Source organism: Gorilla gorilla, chromosome 1 (assembly GCF_029281585.2).
Source record: "Gorilla gorilla gorilla isolate KB3781 chromosome 1, NHGRI_mGorGor1-v2.1_pri, whole genome shotgun sequence".
In the NCBI taxonomy this organism is placed as follows: Eukaryota; Metazoa; Chordata; class Mammalia; order Primates; family Hominidae; genus Gorilla; species Gorilla gorilla.
Genome location: NC_073224.2, coordinates 119880935 through 119907371, shown reverse-complemented (window position 1 = coordinate 119907371; position 26437 = coordinate 119880935).

The window sequence follows — 26437 nt, the reverse complement described above, 5'->3', positions numbered from 1 at the left end:
TTATATCCAGAAGTGAAATTATTGGATCATATAATAATTCTGAGATTACTTAGGAAAATCTGAGCACAGCTTTTTAATTCTTTGAGGAACCACCATATTGTTTTTTACAGTAGCTTGCAGTGTACATTCATACCAGCAACACACAAAAGTTTCCATTTCTCCACATCCTCGCAAACATTTGTTATTTTCTTTTCTTTCTTTTTTTTTAAATAATAGCCATCCTGATGTGTGTGAAGAGGTATCTCATTGTGGCGAGATAGGTACTGTTATCTGCACTTTTTCAGATGAGGAAACAAAAGTTTGGAAACTTGCCAAAGGTTCTATGGCCAATTAAAGGCAGAATCAGGATTTAAATCAGAGCCCATCTTATCCTGTGCTGTGTTCTGAAGCACTACTGAGGCTGCCCATTAAAGAACTTGGGGCAAGTAGAGGGATGGATAGGTGGGGGTGTGAATGAAGATGGGGCTGTAAGAGTATGCAGGGGCCAAATCATAAAGACCTTTGTGTTTTTTTTCCTAGAGAAAGTTTCAGTTCTTATAAATAGCTTGCAAGCATAAAATGTATATAGTAATTATATTAACCCAAGGATAAAGAAAAGGAAACATGAGATGAGTCCCTAAAAACTCCATTTCTCAGAAATGTAATCAGAATAGCTGTAGGTTAAGGCCTAATGTAAGAAATAACTTATTTTTCCATCAAAGCACAACTGAAAATAACCAAGAATAATATGATGTTGGCTTCACATTTTTCCATTTGTATTGAGCAAGGATATTTTGGGGCATCTTATGGAAAATATAACTTCAAGGGTTAAGAGAGCATTCATCAGGCATCTCAGCAAATTGTGAGCCAACATATGAGGAATCTGTGCATGTGCAAGGCTAAGTCCCCAGCACACAGTCCTGGCTGAGTGACCCAGAGGAAGGAAAGGCCATACTGTACAGTCTTGGGGTTCAGACTGTCCAGGCATGTTCAGAGAGTGAGCACTGAGGGGTGAGGGAGGAAAAAGGGATCTCTGCTTTTGAGGGGCTGAGGCAGAATCTTAGAGGATGGAACACATGGAAAGAAGATGCTGAGGTCCTGGAGCCCAAGGACAAGGAGGCTTCAGCAGAGTGAGGCTGCTCCTGAGAACAGCAAGGGTGTGTGCTCTCACACCGACCTCCAGCTGGCCACCCACTCCTGTCTCTGCCCACTCCCCCAGGGACTTTACCAGAGCCTGGAGGAGTGACCATGAGGAGGTTGTGCTTTATGGCCTAGTAATGGAGGGTAACCAGGTTGGGCAGGGATCTGTTCACAAGTATAGCCCAGCAGTGGTGGTCAGAGACATGCCAGCAATGACACGGGAGACCAAGGATGGTCAAGCTAAGCAGTACAGAGGCCTGCGGTGCCCCAGGTGCTGACACACTGGTCCAGAAGGGGCAGTGGACATCACTGCCTATGAAAACCTGGGTTGAAAGTGGTACATTTGCCCCACCAGGGACACAGCTGCTTTGCGTTTAGGACCCTTACAGAGCTTGCCCTATATGTCTCTCCCTTTGGCCGGCTCTGATTTGTATTCTTTTCCTACAATAAAAGCGTAACTGTAAGTAGAACTCCTGAGTTCAGTGAGTTGTTCTAGCAAATTATCAGACCTGAGAGTGTAGTGGGAACCCCTTAATTTGAAACCAGCTGGTCAGAAGAGAGGGTGGTCTGGGACCCCAGAGCCTGTGACCGGTGGACTGAGGAAGACCACTTCCTACACCAGTATTGCTGCCAGCAATCTAGACCAGCACAGTGGCCTAACCTAATGTCCCTCACCAAGGTGGAAATGTTTGGCTGTAAGTGGAGAGAAGGAGTAGATGGGGGTAAAGAAATAAATAAACAGGTTACATAATGAGGGAAATCTAATATTATATTAATATATTGAGAAGACTAGAGCAAAAGGTGGTACTGTCTCAGGTTAGTTATTCCAGGTGCCTGAAAGGGTGAAGCCATGTACCGTGGAGACCACTCCTTTTTTTTGGAGCCTGATGAGGCTGAATGGAAGCCTGCAAACCTGAGTGGCCTTGTTCTGGGAGACATTTGGGTCATATGATATGATGATAGACTGGACTAATTATTAATGACTGAATGAAACTCTAGTAATGTGCTCATATCTAGACTCTCATTTTTCAGGTGACACCTACCATACTGCAATATGGTAGAACACCGGCATTGTTATGAAGATTCTGCTGGCTGATATGAATGGTCAAACGTATTGGGAAATCGAGTTAGGTCTCCTATCCCTCCACCACACTGGCTCCTGCAAATCTTAGGCATATATAAGAACCATGTCCAAAGGCTAGGAGTGCCCTGTATAGAGCAGAATTAACTTTACCGGCCTCTGTCCAGTTCCTGGCAGGTAACTAAACCCTTGGAATTTCCTGGGTGATTGGAGTGTCTGCCCATCCCCTTGAGTCTGAGTCACTTGTTATGCTTCAGTGACTGGAATTTATCTTTATCTGGATCTAGATGTTTTTTTGAGTGGGGGCAGTGCTGAAGGTGAAACTCTTTTTATTTCAAACCAACAGGCCTATTGACTGATTAGGAGAGGAAGGAGTTGATGATTTGTTTTGGGTAGAAACAGGCACAGTGGATGTGCTCCTGTGGGTGGGTGGGTGCATGGGGTCAGAGGGCCTGGGAGAGGGTTGGTTGGGGGAGGGGGAAAGGGAGAGGGCCAGCACCACAGTCTTTGTCATGTAAGAGCCAGCATCACTGGCCCTCTATGCAGGGCAGGCTCCTCTCTACATTGTCCTAGGCACTGGATTTAGGGCATACCAGGGCCCCAAAGACTCAGGGCCCTGTGGTCACAACCAGGCATCAAATCAAGGATGAAGATGGTCAGAGCCCTTCCTCTTAGGGGTCTTCACCTCTTACTGAGACCCAGGTGAGTTAAAGCCAAGAAGAAAGCAGAAAGGCAGAGGGTCTGTGAGATGGGTTCTAGCAAGAAGGGAGGGCAGAACTGGCGGCAGGGCCTCCAGGCTGTTCTGTGTCCCAGCTGGTTGAGGCCTCCATCTCTCCAGTCCTGAAGCAGCACTGCCAAAACTAGTCCCATGAACTTGACATCTGTGGGTCTCAGTTTCTGAGTTTATACAAGGAGCAAGGTTGGTCTGTTTTGGCTCTAAGATTGTCCAATTTGATCTCATACAACTCTAGCCACTCTGCCTTAAGAGTGGGGACCAGACTGAGCAGGTTGGGGCACAGGAGCACTTCCAATAAGCTGGAGGCGGGCTGGGGTGTCCTGTGGGCTTGTGGCCTCTGGACAGAGCCAGGAGCATCAGACTGGGCTGGGAACTAGGGGAGCCCAATAACACATCTCCTGTGGGCTGAAGGCCCTTTGGTTTCTGGGCACCTGGGGAGAGGGGAGCTTATGGCTACTGATCTTAAAACCTCCAGAGAAACCACAGGGTAATTGAAGAAGCATGGGACATGTTTTGTAAGGAAGGAATAAAAGAATTTGAGAAGTTTTTAATCTCTGGAAAGAAAGAGACTTAGGGAGGGCCTCAATGGGGTCTTTAAGCCCTGAAAGTGTAGAAACTGCTCCTCATCTGTCACAGGGCAAAAATGAAAGGAAGTGGGCTAGCTTTGCTACTGGGCGCATTTGGGTCACCCATAGGAAGAGCTTAGATGCAAGGAAGAGGCAGTCGAGGAGAAGTGATTGTGGGAGCTGAGGGTGTGGAAATAATTCTCAGAGAGCAGCACCTCTCTAATAATGACAATAATAGCAGCCATCACCGACTGCATCCAGGTCTGTCTTGCGCTATGCTGCTGAATTATATGCTACTCTCTTGGTCCATGAGCACCTACTATGCTCCAGGTACTGTGCTAGACGCTGGGGCTATAATGATGAGCAAAACAGATCTATTTCCACTGTGCCCTGGGTGGGGTGGGGTGGGAGCTCAGGCTAATGGGTGAGTCAGAAATAAATTATGCATGTAAATGTGTGCGAGAGTGTACAAACGCCATGAGAATGAAACAGGCGCATCTGATAGGCTCTGGGATGTTAGGAATACTCATTTGCTATATATTAGGTTTTCTTATTCCTATTTCACTGAGGAGGAAATTGGGGCTCAGAGAGGTTAAGTCATTTGCCCAAGATTGCGTTAATGGGCAGAGGGAGCACTCAAAGATCTGTCTGATCCCAGAGACTTTTCTGCCAACCACCTGACTCTAAAGACCCGGTTCAGAGGCTACACAAAGAATAAGATGGTCTGTTTTATCTTGGTGTGATTTGCAAGACTTCCAGTCTTGACACTTTACTTTTGCTGCCCTGTCTTGGAGCAAAGACCTGTAATCCCCCTCTCTGTGTTTCCTCAGACCATCAGCTCTCTCCCAGCCTGTCCCTTCTATACCTACGTGACCCTGCCAGGAGCACACAGCCCCTTCCCCAGGCCCTGCCAGGACCAACACACCTGGGGGCAGCTCTTCAGATAAAGCTGGGAGCAGCATACCTGGGCAGCTCTCCAAGGGCCCAGTGTAGCCTTCAATCTTGCTGGTGCCAGGTCTGCTAAGGGCACGGCATGGCTTTGTGTGTGTTTGCACACATGTGTGTATAGCCCACCTAGAGTGCTTACTGAGATCTGTGTCATGAGAAAACATGCGAATGCTGATGTGCATACATGTAAAGGTGCACATATGTTCAAGCATTTTGTGGTCATCCACATTTGCGGCATGAGCCTGTGTTTGTGGGCAGGAGACTGAGCCCTCAGTCTGTGGGCCTGTGATGAGGGGGTACAGGCAGGAGACTTGGGAGCCCATGGAAAGCAACACGAAAAGGGCAAATGGATCCTGAGGGGAGAGAAGACCCTACCTCTCTTATGTGGGGCCTCAGGTTGTGCTTTGGGGTGTGCTGGGTGGGGTGGCTGTGAAATGGAGAGCCACCCTGGGAGTGTGAGCCATCATCATTGTGATGCTGGAGAGCCCTGGTGGGTGCCCTTCCCAGGACAAGTTAGATCCCAGGACATAGGCTTCTGAGGCATCTGGCTGCCCAGAGAGCCAGCCCTGATCTGCTGTTCATTAGTTCCCAGGACTCATAGGGCAACAACATATTGGATGCTCACCCTTTGTTATTTAATCCTAGGGACACCTGTGAGTTATAGGTTACTGTGCCAGTTATATAGATGAGGAGACAGAGGCTCAGAGAGGTTAGTTAACTTGCCCAAGGTCACACACATCAGTCAATGACAAGGCAGGAATTTGAACCCAAATTTGTTAGCCCTAAAAGCCTGTGAATTTTCCAAATTCTGCTCTGTTGACACTCCCATACCCCTCATTTTACAGCCAAAGCTGCAGAGGTGAAGGAACCTGTGCAGGGGCACCCGACTGCCCAGTGACACAGCAGGGGCTGCAAAACAGCCCCCCTACCCTCCACCTACTTCCCTTTTTCCTTTTATTTAGTTCATCACATGTGGCTTCTGCTTCCTGCTCTGGGATGGAGAGCTGGGATGCCAGGGTTCTAAGCCTGCTGTTGACATGCCTGGCAGAGAGAACCCCATCCAAGTGAGCCATGGCAAGCTGGGACCTTGAATCCCTCAAGGCTGTGAAGGGCAGGGGCAGGAGCCGCTCTCTCAAACAGGCCTATGCTTAGGGAAGGGAAGAGGGAGGCAAAGAGGTGCCCCAGGACCCTTGCCCCTGCTCTGGAAGGGACCCATCATACCTGGACTATTGCCTCGCCAGCAACAAGTAGGCCTAGAGAAGATGCCTGTAGTTGAGTCAAACGCCTGTGAGACAGGAAGGGCCCTGTCTGGTCAGTAGGCCCTAGCAGGGTTATTTGGTGGACATCAGGCCCTGGAGAACCAACTGACACCTCCCAGCCAGCTTGGCTGGTCGCCAGGAGCCATTTTCTTTGTTACTTGGCACTGAGCTGGAGACTAGCATGAGCCTTTGGGGGCCTCAGGAGGCATGCTCCCCAAGATAGTTAAGCCCCAGTGCCCAGCAGGAGGTACTGCTAGGGGATGAGTGTGGGTAGAAATGTCAAGCAGAGCTCAAAGGGAGATGTTCCAGTGCCACATCGTCCCACAGACATATAATGCAAACCACATGTGTGGTTTTAAATCTTTCAGTAGTCACATTAAAAAGTAAAAAAAAGAAAGCAGTAAGATTAATTCTATTTTTAAAACATATTTATTTATTTATTTATTTATTTATTTAGAGACAGGGTCTCACTCTTGTCACCCAAGCTGGAGTGCAGTGGCATGATCTCAACTCACTGCAACCTCCATCTCCAGGGTTCAAGCAATTCTCCTGTCTCAGCCTCCCGAGTAGCTGAGACCACAGGTGCAAGCACCACCGCATCCAGCTAATTTTTGTATTTTTTTGGTAGAGACGGGGTTTCACCCTATTGGTCAGGCTGGTCTCGAACTCCTGGTCTCAACTGATCCACCCCCCCTCAGCCTCCCAAAGTGTTGGGATTACAGGCGTGAGCCACCATGCCAGGCCAAGATTAACTTTAATAATGTATTTTATTTAAACCAATGTACCCAAAATATTATAACTACAAAATATCATAAATAACAATTATTAATGAGATATTTTACATTTTGCTTTTCATATTAAGTCTTCCACGTCTGGTTCATATTAGACTTGCAGCACATTTCTGCTTAGACTGACTGTGTTTCAAGTGCTCAGTAGCCACATGTGGCAGTGGCTATAGTGCTGGGCAGGGCAGGCCCAGAATGAGTCAGAACAGATAATCACCTCCCCTGCCTCCACTCTGAGCTCCCAGGTGGACATTTGCTGTTGCGGCCTGGGAGGGTAGCAGCCCAGTCCCTGCTGATCTGCCCGTGCTCCTGTGGCTGCTGCAGGGGTCTCTGGACTGCATGGGGAAAAAGGGGGTTGAGGTGGGAGCTGGAAGGTCACGAAGTAGGGATAGAATGGAAGAGAAGCCAGATTGAGTCCCAAGTCTGGAGCAAGGAGGCCACTGGTGATGTGATCATGCCCACAGCAGTGGGAGAATGGGTGTGGGACAGGGGTGTAGGGTGGAAGAGGTCAAGACACATGGGATCAGAGGCCCACAGGCCTGTACTGCCCCTCAGCACAATTCCTTTGGCCTTATTGCTTTTGTCCAACCCCCGAGTGTCTGGCTTCCTTTCATCCCCACTTTCGGTGCTGCTTTCATTTTACAGCCAGCCTGGTTGTTTTCATTCCTTGTGTCTGAAGCTCCTGAAGGGAAGGTTTTCTTTTCAAAGTTTTGATTAACTCACAGCTTGAGCCCCGAGTTTGTTTGTTATGAAACTGCTGGCCTAACTTCAGGGTAATACCTTCTCTGCACCTCTCCCTGACTCCTACCTTTGGGAGCCCTGGTGTGCTCCTCCCTGTCCCTGTCCAGGAATGAATGGGCTGAGCCTCCTGCTTTTTCCAAAGCTCTCCGGGCTCCTGGGCAGTGGAGAGAAGACCTGGGAGTTAGACTGCAAAGCCCCAGGGCCAGCTGGGCTGGAGTCCCTTCTTTTCTCCTTATCTAGGTGGGAAGGTACTGACGTTCTTAGAGTCATGTGTGTGCCTGGCTCCTTGTCCTGCAATACCCGGTTCTGGGTTCCATGCCAGCCCCCAGAGCACCCTGCCCTTTGAAAGTGGTGGGCTGGAGGGTCTAGTCTGGCCTGACCTGTAGGGTGGAATCAAATCACACACACACACTTCACTAAACTATGATTATCTTCAGTTATTTACTTACAAATTCTGTGCTCTTATATATGGCACTGTAACTACACCTGATTTTTGCCTTACATCTCTTCCAAACAAGTATTTCCCATGTAAGAATGTCTTTAACAGAGCTTCTGAAGCGAACGTGTATCAGAAGCACCTGGAGGCCTTGCTAAAACAGGTTGTTGGGCCTACCTCAGAGATTCTAATTTGTGGGTGGGACCCATGACTTTGGCTCTCTAATGCCCTGGGCCATGCCAAGGCTGCAGGTCCTTTCATCACACAGCAAACAGCAGTGCTTCAACAAACACCACTGCCCTTACAAGCACCATGGTCTGTTCTAAATGCCGTGAGAATAACAACTTCCAATCCTTATGGGAGTTCCATGAGGTAAGGATTCATATCATCCGTTTTATAGATGAGGAAATTGAGGGGGCAGAGAGACTAAGTAACTTGTCCAAGGCCACTCAGCTGGTTGATTAGCAGAGCCAGGACTCATGTGTATCCTTAAGTTGCTATGTGTCCCCATTGGAATCCAGGCCTCCCTGGATCACATCTTTGCATGCTTGCCCAGGCAGACAGGTGAACTATGAGCATCTGCTGCTCCAGCTCTGAGCCCGGCATGACCATAGGAAACTGTTCCCCAGGATCCTGTTCTGGCTCAACTTCTCTACATGTCCCAGCCAGTGCAATGGCAGGACAGGAGGCAGTCATGGGGAGCAGCCCAGGCAGAGTCAGCTGGGTGTATCAGCTGCTCAGCCAGGGAGCACACATTCAGAGGCTCACAGGGGCCAGACATGACGAGAGGTTCTAGCTAGTATGAGGAAATCGTCCCCTTAAAATCACTCATCCTTTCAGCCCATTATTTGTTTTTCATTTTTTGGCAGATATGTAGATATATAAAATATTTTGCTTTTAACTCTACTGTTAAAAAAAACATAAAAGCATATTGTATAGGGCAGTCAATACTCATTCTCCTTTTGAGAGAGTATTAGGGAATGTAAAATAAAGAAAATGGAACCTACCAGAGTGAACTGTTTTAGGATTTAAGACTATAATCTGTGTGACATATAGATACACACACACATATTTCCCCTAGGAACACTGGTTCAATATTCACTAATTCAGTGTTCACTGCAGCTTTATAGAACAAAACTACGGCAAATAATGAGAATTGACTATATATAATCTTTGGTTCTATTGGGCTCAGAAACAGCCAACTAACAACATCTGGTCTCCTTAGATGGACCCATCAGCTCAATAGTCACAAAACTGCCACAGTCTGGGAATGTCAAATGTTGAGCCCAGGCTTCTCTAGACTTTTCAATTTTTTTTTTTTTTTTGAGATGGAGTCTTGCTCTGTTGCCCAGGCTGGAGTGCAGTGGCGCGATCTCGGCTCACTGCAAGCTCTGCCTCCCAGGTTCACGCCATTCTCCTGCCTCAGCCTCCCGAGTAGCTGGGACTACAGGAGACCGCCACCACGCCTGACTAATTTTTCTGTATTTTTAGTAGAGACGAGGTTTCACCGGATTAGCCAGGATGGTCTCGATCTCCTGACCTCGTGATCCGCCCACCTCGGCCTCCCAAAGTGCTGGGATTACAGGCTCGAGCCACCATGCCCAGCCGACTTTTCTATTAAAAATAAAAAACAGAATAAGCTTTTCTAATTTTTTAAAAAGATAGACCTTTAAAATAATTGTAGGTTCATAACAAAATTGAGGGGAAAGTACAGAGTTCCCACATATCCCTTCATCCTCCCTCACACACAGCCTCCCCGCAACCATTAACTACATCCCACATCAGAGTGGTACATTTGTTACAATTGATGGCCCTATACTGACATAATTATTACCCCAAAGCCCATAGTTTGCATTAGGGTTAGTTCCTTGTGTTGTACATTCTATGAGTTTTGGCAAATGTGTAATGACATATATACACCTTTACAGTTTAATATAGAATAGTTTCATGGCCCTAAAAATTTCCTGTGCTCCATCCTAAACACCTAGCAACCATGGATCTTTTTACTTTCTCCATAGTTTTGCCTTTTCCAAAATGTCATATAATCGGAAGCATATGTGACCTTTCCAGACTGGCTTCTTTCACTTAGCAATGCACACTTAGGGTTCCTCCATTTCATGGCTTGATAGCTCATTCCTTTTTAGTGCTGAATAATATTCCATTGTATGGATAGACCACAGTTTGCTTATCCATTTGCCTACTGAAGGACATCTTAGTTGTTTTAGGAGTTCTTTGTATATTTTGGACAACAGTGCTTTATCAAATATGTGTTTTGCAAAGATTTTCTCCCAGTCTGTGGCTCGTCTTTTTATTATCTTAACAATGTCTTTCACAGAGAAATGCTAATAAAGTCTAATTTATCAACTTTTTCCTTCATGGATAGTGCTTTTTGTGATGCCAAGCCCAAGGTCACCTAAACTTTCTTCTATGTTCATTTCTGGGAGGTTTATAGTTTTACATTTTACATGTAGGTCTATAGTCCATTTTGAGATGCTTTTTGTGAAAAACATACAGTCTATGTCTAGATTCTTTTGTTTTTGGCAGTGGATGCCCAGTTGTTCCAGCATTATTTGTTGATTTTCTCCATTTAATTGCCTTTCCTCCTTTGTCAAAGACCAGTTGACCATATTGTATGGGTCTGCTTCTGGGTGCCCTATTCTGTTCTGTTGACCTGTTTGTCTACTATTTCACCATTACCGTACTCAATTACTGTAGCTTTATAGGAAGTCTTGAAGTTGGGTAGGGTCATCCTCTGACTTCATTCTTCTCCTTCAATATTGTGCTGACTATTCTGGGTCTTTTGCCTCTCAGACAAACTTTCAAATGTTAATATCCATAAATAACATATTGGGATTTTTATTTGGATTGTGTTGAATCTATAGCTCGAGCTGGGAAGAACTGACATCTTAACAATATTGAGTCTTTCTTTTTTTTTTTTTTTTTGAGATGGAGTTTTGCTCTGTCACCCAGGCTGGAGTGCAGTGGCACAATCTTGGCTCACTGCAAGCCCCGCCTCCTGCATTCACACCATTCTCCTGCCTCAGCCTCCCCAGTAGCTGGGACTACAGGCGCCTGCCACCATGCCTAGCTAATTTTTTGTATTTTTAGTAGAGACAGGTTTCACCGTGTTAGCCAGGATGGTCTGGATCTCCTGACCTCATGATCCGCCCGCCTCAGCCTCCCAAAGTGCTGGGATTATAGGCATGAGCCACCGCGCCTGGCCTAATATTGAGTCTTTCTATTCATGAAACTGTAATGTCTCTGCATTTACTTAGATCTTCGGCTTATTTCATCAGACTTTTGTGGTTTTCCTCATATAGATCTAGCCAAATTTGTTAGATTTGCACCTAAATATTTCTCTTTTTTGGTGTTAATATCAACGGTATTATGCTTTTAATTTCAAATTGTGATCGTTCATTATTGGTGTATAAGAAAGCAGTGAACTTTTGAACATTAATCTTGTATCCTGCAACCTTGCTACAACCTCTTATTAGTTCCACAGGTTTTTAAAATTTGTCATCTGCAACTAAAGACAGTTTCATTTCTTCTTTCTCCTTATTATTATCTGACACCATTTATTTCCTTTTTTGTCTTATTACATTAGCCATAATTTCAATACAATGTTGAATAGGAGTGGTGACAGAGGATATCCTTGCCTTGTTCCTGATCTTAGCAGGAAAGCATATATTTTTTGTTTGTTTGTTTTTTGAGACTGAGTCTCACTCAGGCATATAGTTTCTTATCATTAAATATGATGTTAGCTGTAGGATTTCTATAGATATTCTCGATCTAGTTGAGGAAGTTTTCCTCTATTCCTAGTTTGCTGAGAATTTTTATTAGAATGAGTGTTGGATTTTGTCATGTGCTATTGATACAATCATGATATGATCATGCAATTTTTCTTCTTTACCTTTTTGATGTGATAGATTGCATTAATCCATCATTATATGGGCTTTTGAATTGTGAACTAGCCTTGCATACTTGGGCTAAATCTCACTTGGTTATGGTGTATAATTTTTTAATGCATCGTTGGATTCAACTTCCTAATATTTTGTTGATTTTTGCATCTGTGTGTTCATGAGAGATATTTGTCCGTAGTTTTTTCTTTCTTGTAATATCTTTGTTTGATTTTGGTATTAGGGTAATGTTGGCCTCATACAATTAGTTAGAAAGTATTCCCTCCATTTCTATTTTCCAGAAGAAATTGTAGAGAATTAGTATATATTTTTTCCTTGAATGATTGTGGTAGCATTCACCAATGAATCCATCTGGACCTGGGGCTTTCTGTTTTGAAACATTATCAGTTACTATTATCAGTTATCCATTCAATTTTTAAAATAAGTGTAGACTTGTTTTGATTTTTAAAATAAATATAGACCTGTTTGGATAATCTGTTTTTTCTTGTGTGAGTTTTGATAGATTTTGTCTTTCAAGGAATTGATCCATTTAATCTAGGTTGTCAAATCTGTGGGCATAAAGGTGTTCATAATATTTCTTTATTATCCTTAAAATGTCCATGGGCTCCATAGTGATGGCCTCTCTTTCACTTCCAGTTTTACTTATCTTTTCAAAGAAGAGCTTTTGGTTTTTTTGATCATTTCTATTAATTTGCTGTCATAATTTAATTATTTTCTGCTCTAATTTTTACTGTTTTTTAATTCTGCTTACTTTAGATTTAATTTGCTCTTCTTTTTCTGGTTTCTTAAGGTGAATGCTTAGCTTAGACTATTGATTTTAGGTCTTTCTTCTTTTCTAATACATGCCTTCAATGCTGTAAGCTTCCCTCTAAGCACTGTTTTCACTTGAGTATGCTACAAATTTTAATAAATTGAATTTTTATTTTCATTTAGTTCAAAATATTTTCAAAATTTCTCTTGAGACTTATTCTTTGACCCATATGTTATTTAGAGTTGTGTTATTTAATCTTCAAAATTTTGAGGGGATGTTCTAGCTATCTTTCTCTTGTTTATTTCGAGTTTAATCCCATTGTAATCTGAGAGAATCTGCTATATGATTTCTAGTCTTCTAAACTTGTTATGGTGCATTTTATGGCACATAATTTGATCTTCCTTGTGAATGTTCCATGTGACCTCAAGAAGAATGTGCATTTTAGTGTTGTGGGATAAAGCAATCTATAAGTGTTGATTAGACCCAGTTGGTTGATGGTGCTGTTTAGTTCAGCTATGTTCTTATTGATTTTCTGCCTGCTGGTTCTGTCAATTACTGATAGAGGAGGGTTGGAAGTCTCCAACTATAATAACAGATTCATTTATTTCTCCTTGCAGTTCTATCAATTTTTGCCACACATATTTTGGTGCTTTTTGTTAATTGCTTGCTTACATATTAGGTACTGTTATGTCTTGTTGGAGAACTGACCCCCGCTACCTGCCCCCTCCTAATTAATATGTTGAAGCCCTAACCCCTAATGTGACTATACGTGGAAATAATCTTTAGAGGTAATTAGGGTTAAATGAGGTCATAAGAGTAGGGTCCCTGATTCGGTAGGATTAGTATCCTTAGAAGAAGAGACACTAGGGATTGATCTCTCCTCCCCCCTCCTCTTCCCCCAACAACCCCACATAAGCACGTAGAAAAAGTCCATGTGTGAGCACAGCAAGAAGGTGGCTGTCTACAAGCCAGGAAGAGTCTTCGCCAGAACCAAATTACCTAGAAACATAATCTTGGATATTCCAGGAATGAGAACTGTGAGAAAACAAATTTCTGTTATTTAAGTCACCCAGTTTATCTTATATTGTTATGGCAGCCCAAGCATACTAATATCCCTTTATCCCTATATAACGCCTCTCTTTATTTTTGATAATTATCTTTGCTCTAAAGTATGTTGTGTGTAAAATCAATGTAACTATTCCATTTTTCTTTTTGATTATTGCTAGCCTGTTATACCATTCTCCATCCCTTTATTTTTATTTTATCTGTGTCTTTATATTCAAAATGGGTTTCTTGTAGAGATATTACCGTATCTTGTTTTCTTGTTTATTCTGACAGTCTCTGTCTTTTAATTGATATATCTATACCATTAATATTTAAAATGATTATGGATATGGTTGGATTACTATTTACCACATTTGTTACTGTTTTCTATTATTGCTCTTGTTCTTCATTTCATTTTTTTCCTCACTCTTTTTCTGCCTTCTCTGTTTTTTAACCGAGGACTTTATATGATTCCATATTTTCTCCTATCTTAGTATATATCAAGTATATATATTTTTAAGCATTTTTCAGTGGTTGCCCCAGAGTTTACAGTATAATCCAAGTCCATGTCCAAATAACACTATTAACACTTCATGGGTATAACACTTCATGGGTAGTGCAAGTATTAGGTTGGTTGCATTACTTTTAATGGCAAAAACCGCAATCACTTTTGCACCAACCTAACATCGTAGAGTATCTTTTCAGTCTCATATAACGTTACTGTCATTTATTTCACTTACATACAAGCTATAATCACTGAATTCATTGTTACTATAGTTCTGTTGAACAAAGGATTATCTGTTAAATCAATTAAGAATAAAAATGAAAGCTTTTATTCTACTTTATTCCTTCTCTAATGCTTTTTCCTTTTTAAATATAGATTTGAGTTTATGACTTATCATTTTCCTTCTCTCTGAAGAACTTTGTTTAGCATTTTTTGCAAGGCAGGTCTATGGTGACAAATTTTCTCAATTTTTGTTTGTCTGAGAAAGTCTTTATTTCTCTCTGCCTCTTTTTTTTCTTTTTTCGAGGCAGAGTGCAGTGGCAGGACCTCAGCTCACTGCAACGTCTGCCTCTTGGGTTCAAGCAATTCTCATGCCTCAGCCTCCCTAGTAGGTGGGATTACAGATGTGTCTCATGCCTCAGCCTCCCTAGTAGGTGGGATTACAGGTGTGTGTCACCACATTTGGCTAATTTTTTGTATTTTTAGTAGAGATGGGGTTTTGCCATGTTGGCCAGGCTGATCTTGAACTCCTCGTCTCAAATGATCTGCCCACCTTGACCTCCCAAAGTGCTGGGATTACAAGTATGTGCCTGGCCTCTCCCTGACTTTTGAGAGATAATTTATCTGGATACAGAATTCTTGTTTTGCAGGGGTTTTTTTTCAACACAAAGTTTTTCACTCCACTCTCTTCTTGTTGCATAGTTTCTGAGGAGAAGTCCAGTGTAATTCTCATCCATGCTCCTCTATAGGTAATGCATTTTTTCTCCCTCTGTCTTCTTTAAAAACTTTATCTTTGCCTTTGGTTTTTCTTCTGTTTAATATGACATCCCTAGGTGTAGATTTTTTGGGGCATTTATACTTTTAGGTGTTCTCTGAGCTTTCTGTGTCTGTGATTTGGTGTCTGACATTAACCTTGAGAAATTCTCAGTCATTATTGCTTTAAATATTTCCTCTGTTCTTTTCTCTCTTTTTTCTCTTTCTTGCATTCCCATTATGTGCACCTTTTGTAATTGCCCCATATTTCTTGAATATTATTTTTTTATTAACTTTTCTTTTTGCATTTCCATGTTGGAAATTTCTATTGACTTTTCTTCAGGCTCACTGATTCTTTACTTGGCCATGTCTAGTCTATAATGAGCCCAACAAAAAAGTTCCTCAGTTTTTTTTTTTTTTTTTTTGTGACAGAGTTTCATTCTTGTTGCCCAGGTTGGAGTACAATGGCATGATCTCAGCTCACCACAACCTCCACCTCCCAGGTTCAAGCGATTCTCCTGCCTCAGCCTCCCAAGTAGCTGCGATTACAGGCATGTGCCACCACTTCCAGCTAATTTTGTGTTTTTAGTAGAGACAGGGTTTCTCTATGTTGGTCAGGCTGGTCTCAAACTCCCAACCTCAGGTGATCCACCCACCTTGGCCTCCCAAAGTGCTGGGAGGCATTCTTAATTTCTGTTACAGTGTTTTTCAACTAGCATTTTTTAATTGTCTCTTAGAATTTCCATCCCTGCTTATATAACCCATCTGTTCTTGAATGCTGACTACTTTTTTTCATTACAGCCCTTTGCATATTTACTCATCATTATTTAAAATTTGTAGTCTGATAATGCTAACATCCTTGTCATATCTGAGTCTAGGTATCTGATGCCCACTCTATCTCTCCAAACTGTGTCTTTTAGTATGCCTTGTACTTTTCTGTTGAAAGCTGGACATGATGTACTGGGAAAAGGAACTGAGGTAAATAGGCCTTTAGGGAGATGGTGGTGAGGTATGAGTGGAAGGGAAGCATCCTATAGTCATATGATTAAGTCTCAGTCTCTAAATGAGCCCGTCCCCGTGGGCTATCAACTTTACAGTGCTTTTGAGTCCTACCTTCTACCCAGTCCCATTCTTTAGGTGAGACAGAAAGGCTAGATGGGGCTGGAATTGGAAAATTTCCTTCCCCAAGTCTGTTAGGCTCTGGTAAAACATCAGTAAGTTAGGCTCTGGTGAAATAGTTTGTTTTTGTTTTTTGTTTTTGTTTTGAGGGAAGACCTTGCTAAGACAGAGTGCTCTGGGAGTGTTTCAAAATGGCTACTTCTTCATATCTTCCTCCCCATTTCACAGAAGTACAAGGGGATTCTTCTTCTTTGATCTTCACTGTGAGAATATGGTAGAGCTCCTGGAGATAAAACTCACAAAAGCGTGCCCTATCCCTATCATGACTAGGTACCCCTGGAGTTTTGTTTTTGTTTTTGTTTTTTGAGACAGTCTCACCCTTATGCCCAGGCTAGAGTGCAGTGATGTAATCTTGACTTACTGCAACCCCTGCCTCACAGGTTTAAGTGATTCTCTTGCCTCAGCCTCCTGAGTAGCTGGGATTACAGGCGTGCACCACCACACCTGTCTAATTTTTTGTACTTTTAGTAGAGGTGGGGTTTCGTCATGTTGGCCGGGCTGGTCTTGAACTCCTGACCTCAAGTGATCCACCCACCTCGGCCTCCCAAAGTGCTGGGATTACAGGCATGAGCCACTGCACCCAGCTCCCTGGAGTTTTTAACTGTAAATTTGTCCACACTGAAACTCCAGCAATTGGTTAATTACAGTGTTTACTCTGTGACCCCAGTTCTCTGGTGGATCTAAAAAAAGTTGTTGGTTTCTAGTTTGTTCAGCTTTTTTCTTGTGTAAACCAAAGTCACAACTTCCAAGCTCCTTAAATGCTGGACTAGAAACCAGAAGTCCCAGCATTCTATTTTCAGGTTTTCCTGTGGACTTTCTCCAAAATCCTTTGCATTTAGGACAAAGTCAAAACCTGAGATAGGTGAAGGAATCAGGGGTTCCTTAATGATTTTACCAGGATAGACAATTATCTTTCTGGGGTGAAGGTGTATGTCTGAGATCAAGTCAGGGAGGAGAAGGCCTCTGAGAACCACCCTCCTCATATACCTCTTCACTCCACCTCCAACATCCACCTGCTGAGGCTTTACAGGATAAAAATGGTGACTGCTGAGGTTACTTTCATTGCTCTTCCAGACAACAAGCCATATTGATATTCAAGGAAATTCTCAGTTCATGCTCTGTTCAGAATCCTCAAAAGCCAAGAAGCTTCTTGGTCTATACCTAAGTATGCAGAGTGCTTCCCCTTGGGTCAGATAAGAGATCTGAATAATTTTAGGAAGAACCCTGTGCTGCTGTCCCTGCTGTAAGGAGCAAACCTCAACCTGCCTTGGGCCTCACTGTAGTCTGAGTCCCCTCTACATGAGGTGTGGCATTGAAGAGAAGAAGAATACAGCCTGATATCCCTGTCCTGGTACAGTCAGAGGAGGAAGATTGTATTACAGGCTCTTTCGTTCTCCCTTTCTGGACTCCATGGAGGCATCCATAGGACTCGAAGGTTAAGTCCAGTTCCTGGGACCTACACACCTAGGCACTTAGTAGAAAGATTTCCCTGGGCATTGTAAGTTCCTATGAGCCTTTGAAAGGAAGCCTCAGCAGCTTTCCAAAACTAGGCTCTCACCTTGTCAGGGAGCTCAGAAGGAGCTCAGAATGGGAAGAGGAATGGCATCTCTCTGGTGGAAACATGTTCACCCTAGATGGAGCCTATTTTCCCTGAAAAGGTAAGTTTTTATCAAAAGGAGAAGAGGGTCAAGGGCCCTGAGTCTGCTAGGGATTTGGCTCAGATTTCACTTTCAGGGCTCCAGGATGTTTCCAGGTCACATGTGGGGTAGGCAGAGGGTTGAGACTTGGGGCCAGGAAGCAGATCCCTGCTGTGTATCCCTAGAGAGCAAGATCCTTTAGTTCCAGGCTCAGCAAAATTCTCACTTTCTTCCTCCAGACCTCATTTTTCCAGCAGACCCCACTGACAATTTATAGAAAGCTGTAGTCTCTCTCGGCAGAGCAAAGCACATAAACACATTTTTCATGCAATTTCAAGGAACTCACAGACCTCATGACTTTATCCATGGACCTTGCTCTATACCAAGGAAGCTGGCCCAGGATTTTGAAGCCCAAGGCCTGAGGCATAATGGAGATGAATAGTCCCCTGGGCATCTTGCTCACCTGAAGAGCCGGGGCCCATGGATGTGCTTCAAGCCCCATCGCCATGTCCTAGATGTACTCACAGCCCAGCCCATTCTAGAAAGTGCACTAGAGTTTGGAGGCACAGCCATGTGCTTGCAGCAGCTGGAAATTCCTGGCTTAATTCTCACAGTCCATCAGCAACTCAGTCCACTCCCCATGTGCCAGGACACAGTCACACACATAGCAAGCCACCGGCATGTTGGTGACAGCATCCATCAGTAAAGCACTAGCATGGAGAAGAACATGTGTGGGTGGCACAGGGTCTCTCTGGTTTTCGCCTATGTCTCCCTGGCCCCAAAAGAGGGTGCTCATTTGAATGTTAAGCATGACCACACAGAATCCCACTTAATAAAGATCTCAGCACGGATCTTAATGCCCTACCCTGTCCCCAGCACTTGGGGAAGACTAGAGAGTCCAAGAAAAACAAAATGGCACTTAGCCCAGGCACACTTACTTCTTCTAGGTCTTCCCATAGTGGGTAGGATTTGGCAGTAAAGGAATTTCTGTACCGCTTGATGGAGTGAAGTCTCTATGTGCTCCTCACTTTCCCAACCCTGCCCTGAAAGAAAAAAATCCCATGAATTAAAAAGTGGCTAGGGAGGAACAGGAGTGGCCAAGGACAAGTGCATCCCAACCAGCATCCTCTCTGCTTGCCAGGTAGGGTGCTCTTTGCTCTACCTCTTGCCCTGCTTGTCCAGCATCAGCAGCACAAGCAGCGTACCAAGGCTGGCACCCACCCCAGAGCTTTAGTGGTTAGAGACATTTCAGGGCTCTGAGTTCCACTCCAGAAGAGACACGAGGTGCCGGAATGGGAGAGTGGTTCTCTCGGCAGGGTGACAAGGAAGAAGGAACCATGGAATTTATGGGGCACAGTGTGACAGAGCTGAAGGGATCTTAGAGCATGTGAACCAATTCTAGGTGGGGAAACTGAGGCTCAGAGGGGATGGACTGGCAGATGGCATGTTAGGTCAGTGCTGACCTAACCTTAGGTCTACTTGAAGCCTTGACAGTCTTACTAACGATGTGAGCTTTTTATTTTGTAAATGCAACCTCCCTTTCTCACCCTATCCCTGTCCCCTAAGGAAGAATAGGTCTGTCAGCCTGCACTTGGTCCTGAATCTCCTGAGAACTTGGCTTCTACCACCCAGAAGGCCCATCATCATGGGGCCCCTACTACAGTCCAGCACAAGCTGCATGCCCCCAGTGAATTTTCACCTGCCCTTGCTCACCTTCCTCACAGGCAGCCTCCAGAGGGGATTAGGGTGGGTGGGCAGTGAAGGCTGCTTTTCAGAGAAGGCAGGTGATAGGGTTTGACTCTGTGTCCCCACCCAAATCTCATCTCGAATTGTAATCCCTATGTGTAAAGGAAGGGACCTAGTGAAGATGATTGGATCATGGGGGCAGTTTGTTTCCCCCATGCTGTTCTTGTGATAATGAGTGAGTTCTTTCATGGTTTAAAAGCATATGGCGGTTCTTCCCTCCCTTGCCCCGCGTCTTGTAAAGAAGGTGCTTGTTTTTCTTTTGCCTTCCACCATGATTGTAAGTTTCCTGAGGCCTCCCCAGCCACACAGAACTGTGAGTCAGTTAAACCCTTTCTCTTTATAAATTACCCAGTTTGAGGTAGTTCTTTATAGAAGTGTGAAAACGGACTATAATACAGCATTCAGCTGGGGCATCAGCCTAGAGGCTCTGCCCACATCTGTGTCCAGGAGAATGCACTCAGCTAGAGGTGGGGAAGGCTCCCTGTGTGGGTCTGCAGTGACGGTGAGAGCTTCCACCCAGCGCAGGGAATTCCAAAGGGTGGCTCATGGGCCGGGCTGGGGCAGCTCTGGGTCTGGAGGCTTTGCTCCCACCATGGATGGAGAAGGGACAGCGATGTGTATGTGAATGTGGAGGTCCCTCAAAGATTTCTGTCTCCTGAAGGTTCAAGGCTGGCTTCTGCACAGCGAGGGGCACTGGCACGCACGCACCTGTGGGACTCGCAACTGGAAAAATGCATGAACAGATGTACACCGCGTCCTGGTTCCAGCCCTGCAGGGCTCCATCCGTCCTGGTGCCTGCTCTGCTACCTTGCTACGAATTTGTTCCGGCTTCCAATGTGGCTGCAGCTCCTGAATGACGTTATCCAGATCCATGGATAGCCAAGCCTGGACAGCGGCCGCGGGAACGCCTCCTACCAGCCCTCCCCTGGCCCACAGGCCGCTTGGGAGTGCGGGCTGCCACTGCTGCCAACTACCTGGAGCGCTTGGAGAGAGTGACGGCGAGCGGAAACCCGGGACGCCGCACCTGCACCCTTCTGGGTCCCTGCCAGGCCGCTCCTGGAGCAGGGAGGTGGCTTCTCCCTTCCCACCCAGGCAGGGTCACTCCCCCCGCCCTCCCCTTTTCCCACCCTTTTCCCCCCTTTCACCCCCCTTTCCCCTCCCAGTCCCGGCAGCCTGGGACGCAGGCAGCTGCTGGCTCTTCCTGCGTATTCCTGCTCCCTGCTTCCAGTCCCCGGACCCCTGGGAAAGGCTCTGTAGGAGAGGGTCCTGCTGCATCTCAAAGGCACCCCTGCAGGGAGCCTGACCAGCACCCCTCCCCCACCCCCACACGCACTTGATGGAGAGATGACATTTGATGATGATGTGTGTGTCTGTGTGAGTGTGAGTAAGTGTGAGTGCCCGTGTGCATAGGTGGATGGGTGGCGGGTATTGTGCCTGACAGGTCACTGAATATTTCCGGGCATGGGAGTATTTAAACACCCCTTAGGCCAGGATTTTGAGCAGGACAGAGTTTGAGTCACTAAATTATTCTTAAAGTCTCCCCTCCCCTAACCCATCTTGAGAGCCTGATTGAGGGCAGGTCCTAGGCAAGCAGGTGTCCCTGAGCCTCACACTTTGCTGGGCATTAGAGGCAAGGAGGTAGGGCAGCCCCTGTGCTTGCCCTTGTGGAGGAGAGATAAAGGCCTGGCATAATTATAGGGCCAAAGTAGAATGAGCTGGTGATGGTGGTGGTGGTGGCGGGGTGGGGGTGTGTGTGTGTTTACGCACACTCATGCGTGTTAGAGGTTGGGGGAATAGGTGTCCTGAGGAAGAGTTTCTGTGGGGAGAGGAGACATGAAGAGAGGCCAGGCCAACTTAGGGGGATGTCCTCTGCTAGCTGGACTCTCTGATCACTCTGTCACCTCCTGAGCAGTGTTCTGTAGGCTGTCAGCCCTCTTGGCCATAGCCAGCCTCAGTTGTCCACTCTCTTGTCTGCCTCAAGGACCTCATTGGTCACCACCTCCTTAGAGAGAAGCCTTCTTAAGAGGCCAGACCTCTCACTGCCCCAACCAGAAAAGTACCTTCAGAGAAGGCGCCCTTTTCTATTTCCCCAAGTTATCCCTTTGGTGTATTTGGGAACCACTCAAACTCAAGAGTCCTTTTGTTATTGCTGTCCAGAATCCAGCTCTGTCCAGCAGAACTTCTGTGATGATGCTCTGTATCTTCACTCCAATGCGGTGGCCACCAGCCACATGTGACCACTGAGCACTTGGGATGTGGCTTGTGAGACATTTTATTTAAATTTAATTAATTTAAATATGTGAATAGTCACATGTGGCTAGTGGCTACCATATTGGACTGTGTAGATGATAGGGGTGGGTGTTAAAGAAATAATTATTTGTGACACTTGTTAAAAATGCTGAGACACACTTTATTCAAGGGTGTTCTATCACAATAGTATGGAATATGAGTTTTGCCTGGCCTGGTTCAACCCACCTGAGTGTCTTATCCTTTTTAATCAAACGAGAGGTGAGCAGCTACCTTGAAGGACAGTTTCAGTGGCTTTGGGTGGATGCTGCCCTCTCATTCCCCAAGCTACATCCCCTGCAGACTGCCTGGGGGTCAGAGAGGGATAAGAGGCTTCAGTCTGCAGAGGACAGCAGGGTGGGCATGTAGGTGCACTCCTGCACATGGCCTGAACACGTGTGTGTGTGGAGCTCTGTGGAGCAGATTCAGACAGGCTGGGTTCTAGTCTTGATTCTTCACTACTTCACCAAGTGATCTTGGGCAAATGCCATCCAGTCTCTGGACCTTTGTCCCTACGTGAAAAGTGGGAGTGTTTGTAGGATGTCTGGTGTTTTACATTTTTTGGAGGTGGTGCCTCGACCTGCCTGTGAAAATGGCTGTGTGGGGCAGGGGAGTCTGCAGTGTGTAAGACAGGGCTGGAGGGAGTTTTGCATGAGACAGGGTTGGCTAGCTCAGCAGCACTGAGCCTGGGCATGGAGCTAACTTCCGTGAGCTGGGCTTATCTCTCTGACTCACAGCACTAGCCTTGGTGCTCAGGGGGCTGGAGGGTGATGGGGCTGGCTCTCTGAAGATTTCCCACCTGAGGTTGTGTGAACAACTCCACCTGATCCCTGCCGACGGTGGACGGATGGCACCATCCCCTGTGCACAGGAACCAGTGCACACGGGTCAATGTGGAGAGTTTGTCAGTCCGTGTCTTATGGTCACATGTCTGCCTCTTTCTCTGTTTCAAATCCTACGGAACCCAGGATGTAACATCTTTATTCTTTATCCTCAATGCAGAGAAAAGCTGGTGTTGGGGACAGAGCAAGTGTCCAGTGGAGCTCCATGCCCAGTGTCCCCGTGAGGGCACAAGCACAGGCAGAATGGGTCTCCCAGAGAGCGCCCCCTAGCTATTGGCTAGGACTGAGGGCAGGGCCTGCGCTGGCAGCAGAGGGCCTCAGCAGGCCAAGGCAAAGCCAGGTTGATTGTACACTAACCAAGCTCCATGCAGAACCTGTGGACAAAACCAGCAGTCAGGCCCTAGAGGGCTCCAGTGGGCCATGGCACATGCAGGCCATAGAGGGCCAGTATACACAGGTTGTCATCACTGTAGGTCCTAGCAGGAAGCAGGAGGGTTTGCCTACTGCCCAGCACATAAACATTTCCCATTCACCTTGCTTGACCCCCGCAGCCATCTTCAGCAGCATCCCTCTTCCTATTGTAGATCCCTCCATCTGCAATGGGCCTCTGTCACATCCTGCCACTTCAACCCTAAAGCCCGTCCTGAACAGTGCTCCTCTAGGGTGCAGGATCTGTGCTAGAACCAGACAAACAATGCATCAGCAACAGCACTGCCTTCGAGAGCTTATAGTCTAGCATAGCTTCTGATCTCAGACAAGTTACTGGACTTCTCTAAGCACAGTGAGTATAAGAAGAGGATAAGAAAAACCCTAGTAAAGGATTCTTGGGAGCATGTGACGAGAAAATGGAGGTAAATGGACAAGCACAGTGATTTGCAAGCCTGTCTGCACATTGGAATCACCTGGGGAATTGTACGGAACACTCATGCCCAGCTGCCATGTCCAGAGGCTCTGCTTTAATAGGCATGGGATGAGGCCTAGGTATTGGGAATTTTAGAAGCTCCCCAGGTGACTCTAATATGCAGCCAGGTTTGAGAACCACTAGCTTGACATGTAACCTGTGCATAATGACTCACGCCTCTTAGAGGGCCCTGCCCAGCCTTCCTCCCTGTCACGCACTTGAGCCTTGCCTGTTGTATGTCAACTGCACTGGTGAGAGTGCAGTCCCTGCCTTCGAGGTGGTGGGAGACATTGTGCAGTGTGGGCACCTGCTTCCAGTCCCTGACACACTGGGGGAGGTGGGCAAGGGAGCCCCGTTGAGCCTGCAGGCCCTCTGGGCAGACACAGAACCTGAGCTTGTGGCCTGGCCCCTCCCCTGAACAGGGCTGGGCGCAGTGCTCTACCTCCCTCGGGGACCAGGCCACACTTGTGGAGTGTGTGAGAGATAAGGAGGCAAGGACCTGAAGTGGTCTCATTTGGGACCTGATGCTATGTAGGGCAATTCTGTGGCCTGGACTAGGTGGCTCCCTGGTAGTCTGAGTGCCATGCCTTCAGCTTCAGTGTGGGTATCTTACTTCATCTGTGCTAAGCTCCTTGGTAACCAAGTTCTCCATGAGCAGCCTTGGGGAGCTAGAGGGACCTAAGATACAAGATAAACCATTCCCACCACTGTTGTGCAGCCCTCCTCACAGACCAAGGGGACAGGCCCCACAGACATGCTGGGAAAGGGCACAGGCAGACAGAGGCCAATGGGGAACAAGCAGCCTGCAGGTGTTTTCTGAGGGAGTCTGAGGGGTTGGAGGCCATGCCAGTGGTTGTCATGGATGCATTGGCAGAGGAGTAAGGAGGAGAAACGGTGCCATCCCCCACCCTCAGCATGTAGCTTGCTGACACTTTCCTGCCTCTCATTAGTTCCCTGCCCCACCATTCCTCATATCGCCGTGTTCCCCATCCCTGGACAAAAGAGGCAGAGAGCAAACACTGGCTGTGCCTTGAGAAGTGGCTGCATTTGGGGACAGGGCAGGATATTGACCTACCCCAACCCCAGTGACAGCAGCATTTTGGAGTGTGGGGAGAGTTGAGGATTCCAAGCCCCTCCCTGTGGTCCACCAGGAGCCAGTCTTGCTGATGCTCGGGTAGTGGACATTCCCTTGGTAATACTGAGGGTTGCTGCCTCCCAGCCCAATCTCTCCCCCAGCAAGTGGAAATTTCTAAAGGAAAGATCAGAAACTCTTGAAGACCTGTAACCTCAGAGACCCAGTGACCCAAACAACCAAGGAACGTGGGCAAGGGTGTGGGGCAGGGCAGAGGGCTCTGAGGTTGGAGGAAGGTGGGACAGGGGGCAAGGCTCAGAAGCTCTCAGTAGCATGTGCTCTACCTTTCTTTGCCTTTGCCAAGTCTGACTAGAGATTTTTCCAGGATAGCCTAGGTGTACCCAACAAAGCATCCCCAGAGAGGTCACGGAAAAGAAACAAGGACAGTGGTGGAATGCAAACAAGGCACAAACTGGCCCCACCTGGGTTTGGGTTGCTGCTGGTTGAGTAGGTGCTTGGGAGGGGACTCTGGGAAGGTTTTTCAGTGAGGAGTGGGTGGGGGCATGAAGATAGCAGGAAGAAGAGACTGAGAACTTTGTCATCAGCAGAGCCTGGACCTATTGCAATAAGCTTCGGGTGAGTGCTGTGGGTCAGGTGGTCAGGAAGTATTGGAGTGTCTAGAGCCTCCTGGGTGATCATCTCCTTACTTGGAATTTCTGCAGAGGAAGAGACAGCAGGAAGGAGGCTTTTCTTTCAGGTGAGCCTCACTAGCCCTGTTTTTGGCAAGGTGGGTATGATTCACCCTCATTCACCCTTCAGGCAACAAAGTCACCAGAAGTGAAGTCGTTTCCCTGAAGTCAGCTGGGCTGTGTGTGGACAAGTGAAAGCCTGGAGCCAGGGCTCCTGGTGCCAGGTCTGAAACGGATTCCCCTGGCTTTCCTCCCCTCCACACTGCAAGATGCCTTCCATAGCTCAGGGGCTACCTCAGGCCTGGTTTCCAGGGTGTGCATGTGTGTGTGATGTGATTTCCCAGCATTCGTGATAGGAGGCACGCATACATGCACACATATGTGCATGTGTGTGTAGGCGACCCATGTTATTTTGTGCAAGTATAATTGCAAGTGCGCAAAGTCTACATAGTGCATGTGTTAGCACAAGTTTCTCCCATTCCCTCTTCATACCTCAGGATCTCACATTCCTTCCTTTTCCTTGGGATAAAGAGGCAAGCCCCTCCTCAAGGAAGCCTGCCTTCCTCCTACTTGTTTTCTCTGCATCCCTCCCAGAGCCTCCAGGCTCCTCTGCTCTTAATTATCTCCTCTTTTTTCCTTATTTTCAGTCTTTCTTTTTCCACTGGCTTCTTCCCCCACCTATAAGCATACTCAGGCATCTCCTAGCATTTAAAAACACTCACCCTTCCTTACCCTGCTTCTCTCTGGATCTCACCCCCAACCTCCCACCCACCACATTCCCTTTCCTGTTGAATTTCTCAGGGCAGCCTACATTTGCAACCTCTACTTCCTGACACCAATATCTACCTCTTAGCTGCTTGCCATCTGCCCTTACCCCACATCCCCCTCCTTTAAAACGGTTTTTCCCAAGACCATACCGGACTGCAGAGTGACTTTTTCTCACTGCCTCCCTTCCTCTCACCAACCAGAGACTTCTCTCCATTTTACCTATGAGATTTCCCTGGACTCTGACCCTATCTGTCTTTATCCTCTCTGCTGCTGGCTTATGGCTCACCTTCTTACCCTTATGTACCTTGTCTCCAGCTCATACCATCTTTCTAAACCCAGCAGCTTGGAGCAGATCACAAACCTTCTCAAAAGCTGGCAACAGTGCCCCCAAGTCGACCCAGCACACAAACTCAGCCTAGAATTGGAAAGCATCTACGGTTTTAATCCCTGTGCTCCCA